Source organism: Tursiops truncatus, chromosome 15 (genome assembly GCF_011762595.2).
Source record: "Tursiops truncatus isolate mTurTru1 chromosome 15, mTurTru1.mat.Y, whole genome shotgun sequence".
In the NCBI taxonomy this organism is placed as follows: domain Eukaryota; kingdom Metazoa; phylum Chordata; class Mammalia; order Artiodactyla; family Delphinidae; genus Tursiops; species Tursiops truncatus.
The window spans coordinates 62191449-62203896 of NC_047048.1; the positions used below are offsets into that span (position 1 = coordinate 62191449).

A 12448-nucleotide genomic window follows, 5' to 3' on the forward strand; every position below is an offset into this window, starting at 1 on the left:
ATCAGGGAATTTCATTATCTATCCAATCCAGCTTTGAATATGTCTTCCAACTCTTTTTTGGTGTCAGCATGGCGGCCACAAGCCTGGGCAAGACCTGGGGTAACACTCTGCCTCCAGGGACTCCACCTTGAAGTGACTTGGGCCGGGGTGGGTGGCAGAGCTACAGGACAGAGGAGGAATGTAGATGAGGTGGAGCTATGGAAACTGGTTCAAGATAAGGAATTCAAGTAGAATGAGCAGAGACTGGGTCACACACTGGCAGTAGGACAGATAGGAATGTGGTCAAAAGGGCTGAGGTCTCCCAGGACACTCAGAAGAGGAAGTTGCACTAGGGCCTGAGAGCAAGCAAGACTACTGGGCAGGAGGAGGGGCTAGGGCCTGGCCCAGTGTTCTATACTCCTTGCCAAGTGTTCTTTCAACAGCACAGTCTTTCTCAGAGTAGTCCATCCACATCAGTGATGATGATGATGACAATTCTCTGAGCACATACTCTGTTCCAGCCACGACTATAAGCATTTTACATGTATTAAGTCATTTAGTCCTTCCAGTAACTCCATGGGGCGGATAAAATCACTATCCCCATTTCACAGATAAGTAAACTGAAGGACAGAGACTTTATTTGCTCAGGGTCACAAAACCAGTGAATGGTGATAGAATTTGAAACCAGACAGTCTCATTCCAGAGCCCCCAATCTGTAACTGCAGCACTATGCTACCTTCTTGATTCTCAATCTATGGCTGCACCATAAAAATCACAATAAGCAGAGCAACTATCTGTTGAGCGGGTTTTGCTAAGGAATCATGCTAAGCATTCTGTGTTTCTTATTTATTCCTCTACTAATCCGTGAGGCAGATCTTATCTCTGGAATCAAACTGAAGCTCTAGAGGCTGTGTGATTTGCCTGAGGCTACAGCACAGGTAACTAGAACCAGCAGGTTTTGGGTTGATCTGACAAAACCCCAGGCTGCTTCGTCCTAGGGTCCTTGGGCCTTTGGGTCCTCTAAGACCCTCTTCATGGGTAAGGTCTCATTTATCGCAGAGGAACCTCATATAGAAGTGATGGGCTCATCAGAGCTCAGGTTCATCACTCTGCCATGTTCTTCCAGGGCTGGGCTCCAGGAAGAGAACCTCTCATTTTAACCTTCTCCCAGTTTTCTCCAGAAAACTCAGGAAGGGGCTTCCCTGGTGGCGCAGTGCTTAAGAATCTACCTGCCAATGCAGGGGACACGGGTTTGAGCCCCCTGGTCCAGAAAAATCCCACATGTCGCGGAGCAACTAAGCCCATGAGCCACAACTAAAGAGCCTGCGCTCTAGGGCCCACGTGTCACAACTACTGAGCCCATGTGCCAAAACTACTGAAGCCCGCGCACCGCACTTAAGAGTAGTCCCTGCTCATTGTAACTAGAGAAAGCCCGCACGCAGCAACGAAGACCCAATGCAGCCAAAAATAAATAAATTAAATAGATAAATTTAAAAAAAAAACAAAAAAACCAGAAAGCTCAGGAAGACCCTGTCAATTCTGAGGGATCTTTTATTTATTTTATTTTATACAGCACATTCTTATTAGTTATCTATTTTATACATATTAGTGTATATATGTCAATCCCAATCTCCCAATTCATCCCACCACCACTCCCCACCACCTGCTTTCCACCCTTGGTGTCCATACATTTGTTCTCTACATCTGTGTCTCTATTTCTGCCTTGCAAATCGGTTCATCTGTACCATTTTTCTAGGTTCCACATATATGTGTTAATATATGATATTTGTTTTTCTCTTTCTGACTTACTTCACTCTGAATGACAGTCTGTAAGTCCATCTACATCTCTACAAATGACCCAATTTTATTCCTTTTTATGGCAATATTCCATTGTATATATGTACCACACCTTCTTTATCCATTCATCTGTCGATGGGCATTTAAGTTGCTTCCATGACTTGCCTATTGTAAATAGTGCTGCAATGAACATTGGGGTGCATGTGTCTTGTTGAATTATATTTTTCTCTGGGTATATGCCCAGTAGTAGGATTGCTGGGTCATATGGTAATTCTGTTTTTAGTTTTTTAAGGAACCTCCATACTGTTCTCCACAGTGGCTGTATCAATTTACATTCCCACCAAGAGTGCAAGGGGGTTTCCTTTTCTGCACACCCTCTCCAGCATTTGTTGTTTGTAGATTTTCTGAAGATGCCCATTCTAACTGGTGTGAGGTGATACCTCATTGTAGCTTTGATTTGCATTTCTCTAATAATTAGTGATGTTGAGAAGCTTTTCATGTGCCTCTTGGCCATTTGTATGTCTTCCTTGGAGAAATGTCTATTTAGTTCTTCTGCCCATTTTCTGATTGGGTTGCTTGTTTTTTATATTGAGCTGCATGAGCTGTTTATATATTTTGGAGATTGATCCTTTGTCCGTTGCTTCGTTTGCAAATATTTTCTCCCATTCTGAGGGCTGTCTTTTCATCTTGTTTAGTTTCCTTTGCTATGCAAAAGCTTTTAAGCTTCATTAGGTCCCATTTGTTTATTTTTGTTTTTATTTCCATTACTCTAGGAGGTGGATCAAAAAAGATCTTGCTGTGATTTATGTCAAGTCAAAGAGTGTTCTTCCTATGTTTTCCTCTAAGAGTTTTATAAGTGTCCGGTCTTACATTTAGGTCTTTAATCCATTTTGAGTTTATTTTTGTGTATGGTGTTCTAATTTCATTCTTTTACATGTAGCTGTCCAGTTTTCCCAGCACCACTTATTGAAAAGACTGTCTTTTCTCCATTGTATATCCTTGCCTCCTTTGTCATAGATTAGTTGACCATAGGTGTGTGGGTTTATCTCTGGGCTTTCTATCCTGTTCCATTTGACCTATATTTCTGTTTTTGTGCCAGTACCATATTGTCTTGATTACTGTAGCTTTGTAGTAGAGTCTGAAGTCAGGGAGTCTGATTCCTCCAGCTCTGTTTTTTTCCCTCAGGATTGCTTTGGCTATTCAGGGTCTTCTGTGTCTCCATACAAATTTCAAGATTTTTTGTTCTAGTTCTGTAAAAACTGCCACTGGTAATTTGATAGGGATTGCATTGACTCTGTAGATTGCTTTGAGTAGTACAGTCATTTTCACAATATTGATTGTTCCAATCCAAGAACATGGTATATCTCTACATCTGTTTGTGTCATCTTTTTTTTTTTATGGTGCCAATTTTAAATACCGTTTTATTTGACATTGCATTTTCCACTTACAATACAGTGCTTGTAAAGTGCAGTGTTATTTCCTTTCCCTGTGCACATATTCCATGTTCAAGTATCAAGAATGCCGAGTTTATTACAGCAGCTCAACTTTAAAACTGCCATGGAATTTGCTACAAATTTGGGTCCTTCAATGTTTTGTGGAACAATGCTAAATCTATGCTAGGTTGGCTTAATCAACCTCTTCAATGGTGGGCCCAGAGGAGGCACCAGCAGATGAAGGAGCTCCACCACCAGGGAAGCCCCCGGGCATTCCTCCTGGCATTCCTCCTGAGCTCTGGTACAGCTTGGTAATGATGGGGTTGCAGACTTTTTCTAGCTCCTTCTGCTGATGTTCAAATTCTTTTTTCTCTGCAGTCTGGTTCTTATCAAGCCAGTTGATTATTTCATTACACTTATCAAGAATCTTCTGTTTGTCCTCATCATTAATCTTGCCTTGAAGTTTCTCATTGTCAACAGTAGCTTTCATGTTGAAAGCACAGGATTCAAGAGAATCCTTCGAAGACAACTCATCCCGCTGCTTCTCATCTTCAGCTTTGTACTTCTCTGCTTCCTGAACCATGCATTCAATGTCTTCCTTGCTCAAACAGCCCTTGTCATTAGTGATGGTAATCTTGTTCTCTTTTCCTGTGCTCTTATGCACAGCAGACATTGAGGATGCCATTGGCATCAATATCAAAAGTGACTTCAATCTGAGGAACACCACAGGGGGCAGGAGGTACGCCTGTGAGTTCAAACGTGCCAAGCAGGTTGTTATCCTTGGTCATGGCATGCTCACCTTCATAAACCTGAATGAATACCGGGCTGGTTGTCCAAGTAGGTTGTGAAGGTCTGCGTCTGCTTGGTGGGAATGGTGGTGTTGCTCTTGAGGACAGTCATGACTCCACCAGCAGTTTCAATTCCAAGGGAAAGAGGAGTGACATCCAACAGCAGCAAGTCTTGAACATTTTCAGATTTGTCTCCAGATAAAATGGCTGCCTGGACAGCTGCACCACAAGCAACAGCCTCATCAGGGTTGATGCTCTTATTCAGTTCTTTCCCACTGAAGAAGTCCTGTAGAAGTTTCTGATTCTTGGGGATGCGGGTTGAACTACCCACCAGGACAATATCATGGATCTGAGAATTGTCTAGCCTGGCATCCTGAAGGGCTTTCTCCACAGGGTCCAGTGTGCCACGGAACAGGTCAGCATTCAGTTCTTCAAATCAGGCACAGGTAATTGAGGTACAGAAGTTGATTCCTTCATAAAGGGAATCAATCTCAATAGTGGCCTGGGTGCTGGAAGAGAAAGTGCACTTAGCATGCTCACAAGCAATACGAAGGCAACAGACAGCCTTCTTGTTCTCACTGATGCCCTTCTTGTGCTTGCACTTGAACTCTGCAATAAAATGGTTGACCATCCAGTTGTCAAAGTCTTCTCCACCTAAGTGGGTATCTCCAGCTGTAGACTTCACCTCAAAGATTCCATCCTCAGTAGTGAGGACTGACACATCAAAAGTGCCACCACCTAAATCAAAGATCAGCACATTTCTTTCTGCTCCAATCTTTTTGTCTAAGTCATAGGCAACAGCAGCAGCAGTTGGCTCGTTGATGATTCTAAGTACATTGAGCCCAGCAATAGTTCCAGCATCTTTGGTAGCCTGACGCTGAGAATCATTAAAGTAAGCAGGTACTGTGACAACAGCATTAGTAACAGTCTTCCCAAGGTAGGGCTTCTGCTATTTCCTTCATCTTTGTCAAAACCATGGATGACACCTCCTCTGGATAGAAACTTTTTGTCTCTCCCTTGTATTCTACTTGAACCTTAGGCCTGCCTGCATCATTCACCACTATAAAGGGCCAATGCTTCATATCAGTCTGGACAACAGATCATCAAATCTTCGTCCAATGAGGCGTTTGGCATCAAAACCCATGTTGGTGGGATTCTTGCAACTTGGTTCTTTGCAGCATCACCAATTAATCATTTGGTATCAGTAAAGGTGACATAGCTGGGGGTAGTTCGGTTCCCCTGATCACTGGCAATTATTTCCACCTTTCCGTGCTGGAAGGTACCCACACAAGAAAAGGTGGTGCAAGATCAATGCCAACTGCAGGTCCCTTAGACATGGCTGCTGAGCGCAGGCCCGGGTCCCCTGGAGGAGAAAACAGCAATCTGGAAAGCTGCTGCCGTGTTCAATGAGACCTGATTGTGTCTTCTTTGATTTCTTTCATCAGTGTCTTATAGTTTTCTGAGTACAGGTTTTTTACCTCCTTAGGTAGGTTTATTCCTAGGTATTTTATTCTTTTTGTTGCAACGGTGAATGGGATTGTTACCTTAATTTCTCTTTTTGATCTTTCGTTGTTAGTGTATAGGAATGCAAGAGATTTCTGTGCATTAATTTTGTATCCTGCGGCTTTACCAAATTCATTGATTAGCTCTACTAGTTTTCTAGTGGCATCTTTAGGATTGTCTACGTATAGTATCATTTCATCTGAAACAGTGACAGTTTTAATTCTTCTTTTCCAATTTGTATTCCTCTTATTTCTTCTTCTTCTCTGATTGCCGTGGCTAGGACTTCCAAAACTATGTTGAATAAGAGTGGCTAGAGTGGACATCCTTGTCTTGTTCCTGATCTTAGAGGAAATGCTTTCAGTTTTTCATCATTGAGAATGATGTTTGCAGTGGGTTTGTCATATAAGGCCTTTATTATGCTGAGGTAGGTTCCCTCTATGCCCTTTCTGCAGAGTTTTTATCATAAATGGATGCTGAATTTTGTCAAAAGCTTTTTCTGCATCTATTGAGATGATCATATGGTTTTTATTCTTCAATTTGTTAATATGGTATATCACATTGATTGACTTGCATATATTGAAGAATCCTTGAATCTCTGGGATGAATCCCACTTGATCATGGTATATGATCCTTTTAATGTGCTGTTGGATTCTGTTTGCTAGTATTCTGTTGAAGATTTTGCATCTATATTCATCAGTGATATTGGTCTGAAATTTTCTTTTTTTGTAGTATCTTTGTCTGGTTTTGGTATCAGGGTGATGGTGGCCTCATAATATGAGTTTGGGAGTGTTCCTTCCTCTGCAATTTTTGGGAAGAGTTTAGAAGGATGGGTGTTAGCTCTTCTCTAAATGTTTGATAGAATTCACCTGTGAAGCCATCTGGTCCTGGACTTTTGTTTGTTGGAAGATTTTTAACCATAGTTTCAATTTCATTACTTGTGAGTGTTCTGTTCATATTTTCTATTTCTTCCCAATTCAGTCTTGGAAGGTGATAAGAATTTGTCCATTTCTTCCAGGTTGTCCATTTTATTGGCATAGAGTTGCTTGTAGTCGTCTCTTAGGATGCCTTTGTATTTCTGCTGTGTCTGTTGTAACTTCTCCTTTTTCATTTCTAATTTTATTGATTTGAGTCCTCTCCCTCTTTTTCTTGATGAGTCTGGCTAATGGTTTATCAATTTTGTTTCTCTTCTCAAAGAACCAGCTTTTAGTTTTATTGATCTTTGCTATTGTTTTGTTTCTATATCATTTATTTCTGCTCTGATCTTTATGATTTATTTCCTTCTGCTAACTTTGGGTTTTGTTTGTTCTTCTTTCTCTAGTTCCCTTAGGTGTAAGGTTAGATTGTTTATTTGAGATTTTTCTTGTTTCCTGAGGTAGGATTGTATTGCTATAAACTTCCCTCTTAGAACTGCTTTTGCTGCATCCCATAGGTTTTGGATTGTTGTGTTTTCGTTGTCATTTGTCTCTAGGTATTCTTTTATTTCCGCTTTGATTTCTTCAGTGATCTCTTGGTTATTTAGTACTGTGTTGTTTAGCCTCCATGTGTTTGTGTTTTTTATGGTTTTTTCCCTGTAATTTATTTCTAATAAACCATAGCGTTGTGGTTGGAAAATATGCTTGATATGATTTCAATTTTCTTAAATTTACTGAGGCTTGATTTGTGACCCAAGATGTGATGTATCCTGGAGAATGGTCCGTGTGCACTTGAGAAGAAAGTGTAATCTGCTGTTTTTGGATGGAATGTCCTATAAATATCAGTTAAATCTATCTGGTCTATTGTGTCATTTAAAGCTTGTGTTTCCTTATTAATTTTCTGTCTGAACGATCTGTCCATTGGTGTAAGTGAAGTGCTAAAGCCCCCCACTATTACGATAATTACAACAGTAACTATTGTGTTACTGTTGATTTCCTCTTTTATAGCTGTTAGCATTTGCCTTATGTATTGAGGTGCTCCTGTGTTGGGTGCATATATATTTATAATTGTTATATCTTCTTCTTGTATATTTTTTATAAATTTATTATTTATTTTTGGCTGTGTTGGGTCTTCATTACTGCATGCAGGCTTTCTCTAGCTGCAGTGAGCAGGGGTTACTCTTCCTTGCAGTGCACGGGCTTCTCACTGCAGTGGCTTCTCTTGTTGTGGAGCATGGGCTCTAGGTGCACGAGTCAGTAGTTGTGGCTCGCAGGCAATAGAGTGCAGGCTTAGTAGTTGTGGCTCACGGGCTTCACTGCTCTGTGGCACATGGGATCTTCCTGGACCAGGGTCTGAACCCGTGTCCCCTGCACTGGCAGGCATATTCCTAACCACTGCACCACCCGGTAAGCCCTTGTTCTTGGACTGATCCCTTGATCATTATGTAGTATCCTTCCTTGTCTCTTGTAACATTCTTTATTTTAAAGTCTATTCTATCTGATAAGAGTTTTGCCACTCCAGCTTTCTTTTGATTTCCACTTGCATGGAATATCTTTTTCCATCCCCTCACTTTCAGTCTGTATGTGTCCCTAGGTCTGAAGTGGGTCTCTTGTAGACAGCATATATATGGGTCTTGTTTTTGTATCCATTCAGCCAGCCTGTGTCTTCTGGTTGGAACATTTAATCCATTCACATTTAAGGTAATTATTGACATGTATGTTCCTGTTACCATTTTCTTAATTGTTTTGGGTTTGTTTCCGCAGGCCCTTTTTTTTTTTTTTTTTTGCGGTACATGGGCCTCTCCTGTTGTGGCCTCTCCTGTTGTGGAGCACAGGCTCCAGACGCGCAGGTTTAGCGGCCATGGCTCACGGGCCCAGCTGCTCCGCGGCATGTGGGATCTTCCCGGACCGGGGCACGAACCCGTGTCCCCTGCATCGGCAGGCGGACTCTCAACCACTGCGCCACCAGGGAAGCCCTCTGTAGGCCCTTTTTCTTCTCTTGTGTTTCCCACTTACAGAAGTTCCTTTAGCATTTGTTGTAGAGTTGGTTTGGTGGTGAATTTTCTTAGCTTTTGCTTGTCTGTAAAGCTTTTGATTTCTCCATCAAATCTGAATGAAATCCTTGCTGGGTACAGTATTCTTGTTTGTAGGTTCTTCCCTTTCATCACTTTAAATATATTGTGCCACTCCCTTCTGGCTTGTAGAATTTCTGCTGAGAAATCAGCTGTTAACCTTATGGGAGTTCCATTGTATGTTACTTGTCGTTTTTCCCTTGTTGCTTTTAATAATGTTTCTTTGTCTTTAATTTTTCTCAACTTGATTACTACGTGTCTCAGCGTATTTCTCCTTGGGTTTATCCTGCCTGGGACTCTCTGTACTTCCTGGACTTGGGTGGTTATTTCCTTTCCCATGTTAGGGAAGTTTTCGACTATAGTCTCTTCAAATATTCTCTCGGGTCCTTTCTCTCTCTGTTCTCCTTCTGGAACCCCTATAATGCAAATGTTGTTGCGTTTAATGTTGTCCCAGAGGTCTCTTAGGCTGTCTTCATTTCTTTTCAGTCTTTTTTCTTTATTCTGTTCCATAGCAGTGATTTCCACCATTTTGTCTTACAGGTCGCTTATCTGTTTTCTGCCTCAGTTATTCTGCTATTGATTCCTTCTAGTGTATTTTTCATTTCAGTTATTGTATTGTTCATCTCTGTTCTTTAATTCTTCTAGGTCTTTTTTAAAGATTTCTTGCATCTCCTGATCTTTATCGCCATTCTTTTCCCAAGGTTCTGGATCATCTCCACTATCATTATTCTGAACTCTTTTTCTGGAAGGTTGCCTATCTCCACTTCATCTAGTTGTTTTTCTGGGGTTTTATCTTCTTCCTTCATCTGGTACATAGTCCTTGGCCTTTTCACTTTGTCTATCTTTCTGTGAATGTGGTTTTCATTCCACAGGCTGCAGGATTGTAATTCTGCTTGCTTCTGCTGTCTGCCCTCTGGTGGATGAGGCTATCTAAGAGGCTTGTGCAAGCTTCCCGATGGGAGGGACTGGTGGTGGGTAGAGCTGGGTGTTGCTCTGGTGGGCAGAGTTCAGTAAAACTTTAATCTGCTTGTCTGCTGATGGGTGGGGCTGAGTTCCCTCCATGCTTGTTGTTTGGCCTGAGGCGACCCAGCACTGGTGCCTACAGGGTCTTTGGTGGAACTAATGGTGGACTCTGGGAGGGCTTACGCCAAGGATTACTTCCCTGAGCTTCTGCTGCCAGTGTCCCTGTCCCCATGGTGAGTCACAGCCGACCCTGCCTCTGCAGGAGACCCTCCAACACTAGCAGGTAGGTCTGGTTCAGTTTCCAGCGGGGTCACTGCTCCTTCCCCCTGGGTCCTGATGTGCACACTCTTTTGTGTGCCCTCCAAGAGTGGAGTCTCTATTTCCCCCAGTCCTGTCAAAGTCCTGCAATCAAATCCTGCTAGCCTTCAAAGTCTGATTCTCTGGGAATTCCTCCTCCCATTGCCAGACCCCCAGGTTGAGAAGCCTGACATGGGGCTCAGAACCTTCACTCCAGTGTGTGGACTTCTGTGCTATAATTGTTCTCCAGTTTGTGAGTCACCCACCCAGTGGTAATGGGATTTGATTTTATTGTGATTGCACCCCTCCTACCATCTCATTGTGGCTTCTCCTGTGTCATTGGACATGTGGTATCTTTTTTGGTGAGTTCCAGTGTTTTCCTGTCAATAATTGTTCAGCAGTTAGTTGTGATTCTGGTGTTCTCCCAAGAGGAAGTCCTGAGGGATCTTTTAATATTATCAAGAGTAACAATCAGCACCACCATTTACTGAGCATCTAGTTCATGCTCCCACACTATGCTAAGTGTTTCACATGCACCATCTCATTCATTTTTTTTCCTCCTCATCTCATTCATTCTTTACATTTACTCTATGCAGTAGGGACTGTTTCAGTCCCCATGTTATAGACAAGGAAACTGAGGTCCTAAACAGTTAAGTGACTTGCTTAAAGTGATAATGCCAGGAAGTGCTAGAACTAGAATTAGCTATCAGATCTGTGTCGACTGAAAAAAAAATGCACAACCTAAAGGTTGAGAGTTATGTTTTATGTGGCGGACAAAACTGAGGACTTAAGCCTGGGACACAGCATCTCAGATAGCTCTGAGAGACTGCTTCCAAAGACGTAAGAGAGGAGCCAAGATATATAGTAGCTTTTGCAACAAAGACCATGTAGTCGGAACATCAAAAGATTACTGTTAATTAGAGAAAACCAGGTATCTCAAGTTAAGGAATTTAGCGCTTTTCTATGTATGGGAAGATGCAAGCGTCTGGGCTCTCTGAAATCATTCCTTTGATATGCACCTCAGCTATCTGGGCCTGTGCTTTCTCATCCTGAGTCTCCTCAGGGTGCACCTTCGGGGGTGGCTGCAGTGGCTGACCTCTAGATGGGGAGCATCCTGTTTCTATCCTGAGTTCCCTCGGGGCTCATCATAGGGGCAGCTGTAATGTGATGGCTTGAGGGCTGTGACACATTTGTTTACTGATTTTGCAGGTAACATTTTTTCATTGACATCTGTCTGACATCACAGCAGCCTGAGCTCTTACTCTGAACCACCTCTGATAGTACTGATTCTTCTTTTTCCTTGGGAAGCAAGCCCTGTCACTCAGGTCTCTTTTGGTGGAATAAGGAGAATCGGAAGGGTCCTTGGGCGGCAAACCTCAAGAATTTCTAGTATGGAGCATCTCATTGTTGACAACCACCAACAGTGAATAAGCAGGAGTACCTATTAACACCTGTTTGTTTTCCTTTTGAAAGCCTAATGAAGATGACTTCAGAGGGATGGAGTATTTTAAGTAGCTCCTTCACCAAAGCCCCAACCTTTGAAGTAAAACCCAAGCTGCTCCACTAAACAAATCAATCTTGCCCACAGATTTGAGTTTCCTGGCCAACACCCCAACAAGGACATCACAATACAATGGCCTGGGCTTTCTCCTGGCCTGTGGCTCTCAGCGTGTCCCAGGCAACCCTGGGCTGCCACAAAGAAAGTCAAAGGAGAACAAGTAGAAGGAGTCAAGGGGACAAAGCAAATGAGGCCACTCCCTTCTGTGGGGGCACCTGCTCCACGGAAGTCTGGGGAGAGAGGTACATAGTTTACTTCCACTGTCCCTATCTTCTTATCAATCAATTTATTTTAAATTATGTGCTCATTGAAGAAACTTTGGGAAAAAACAGATATGAGGAGGAAATAAAAATTACTAACTTACTCTGCAGAAACAAGTATTACTCTTTTGGAATCTATTTCTATTTGTGTTGTAGTTTTAACATAGTTGAGATTATACTTTATTAAAATATACAATTTTGTATTCAGCTTTTAAAAAATAAATGTATCCTCACATAATTTACAATTATTTTCAAATATCGTGTGCATGGGTAAACTGTATTTTCTTTAATTACATGGGCAAACCATGTTTTACTTAGCCATTCCTCTCTCTACTTTGAAGTATTTTCCAATTTTTCTAATCATTATAAATAATCCTGCAATTAATGACTTAGCATCATAAAGCTTGGTCTGTAATTCTGCACTACTTTAGGATAGGTTATCAAAATTAAAATTCATAAATCAAAAGAACAAACACTTGAACTACTGCCAAACTGCTTCCCAAGAGGGCTGTACTAATTTATAAGTCAACTTGCCATGTGGGAAAATGCCAGTTTGATAGCACTTTGCCAGAACTGAGAATTATCTTCTAAAATCTTTGCCAATTTGAAAGGGAATAAAAAACCACTTCTTTGTTATTTCAATTTGCTTTTCTTTATTAGTTATCTAAGGAGTTGAATATTTTTTCATAGTTTTTAGTCATTTAGATCCCTTCTTTTGTGAAATCTCCCAACTGTTTTCTTCTTTAAAGAGTGAATTATTCCTTCACAAATTTTATTAAATATCTAATTATGTGGTACAAATGTGAAATATAGAAATATGACCTGCAGATTGTATAACTGAACTTTGTATATACTGCTAATAGGGATTACTAATATATTCAAAGAGA

General features: G+C 41.5%; 1 protein-coding gene and 1 pseudogene across 17 annotated transcripts in view; both read right to left on the bottom strand.

Annotated features, from left to right (window-relative positions):
* PIGU (phosphatidylinositol glycan anchor biosynthesis class U) overlaps positions 1–12448 on the bottom strand; it is a 127076-nt gene that overhangs the window by 76236 nt on the left and 38392 nt on the right. The gene's annotated exons all lie outside the window — the stretch shown is intronic.
* LOC141276534 (heat shock cognate 71 kDa protein-like) lies at positions 1571–11484 on the bottom strand (annotated as a pseudogene).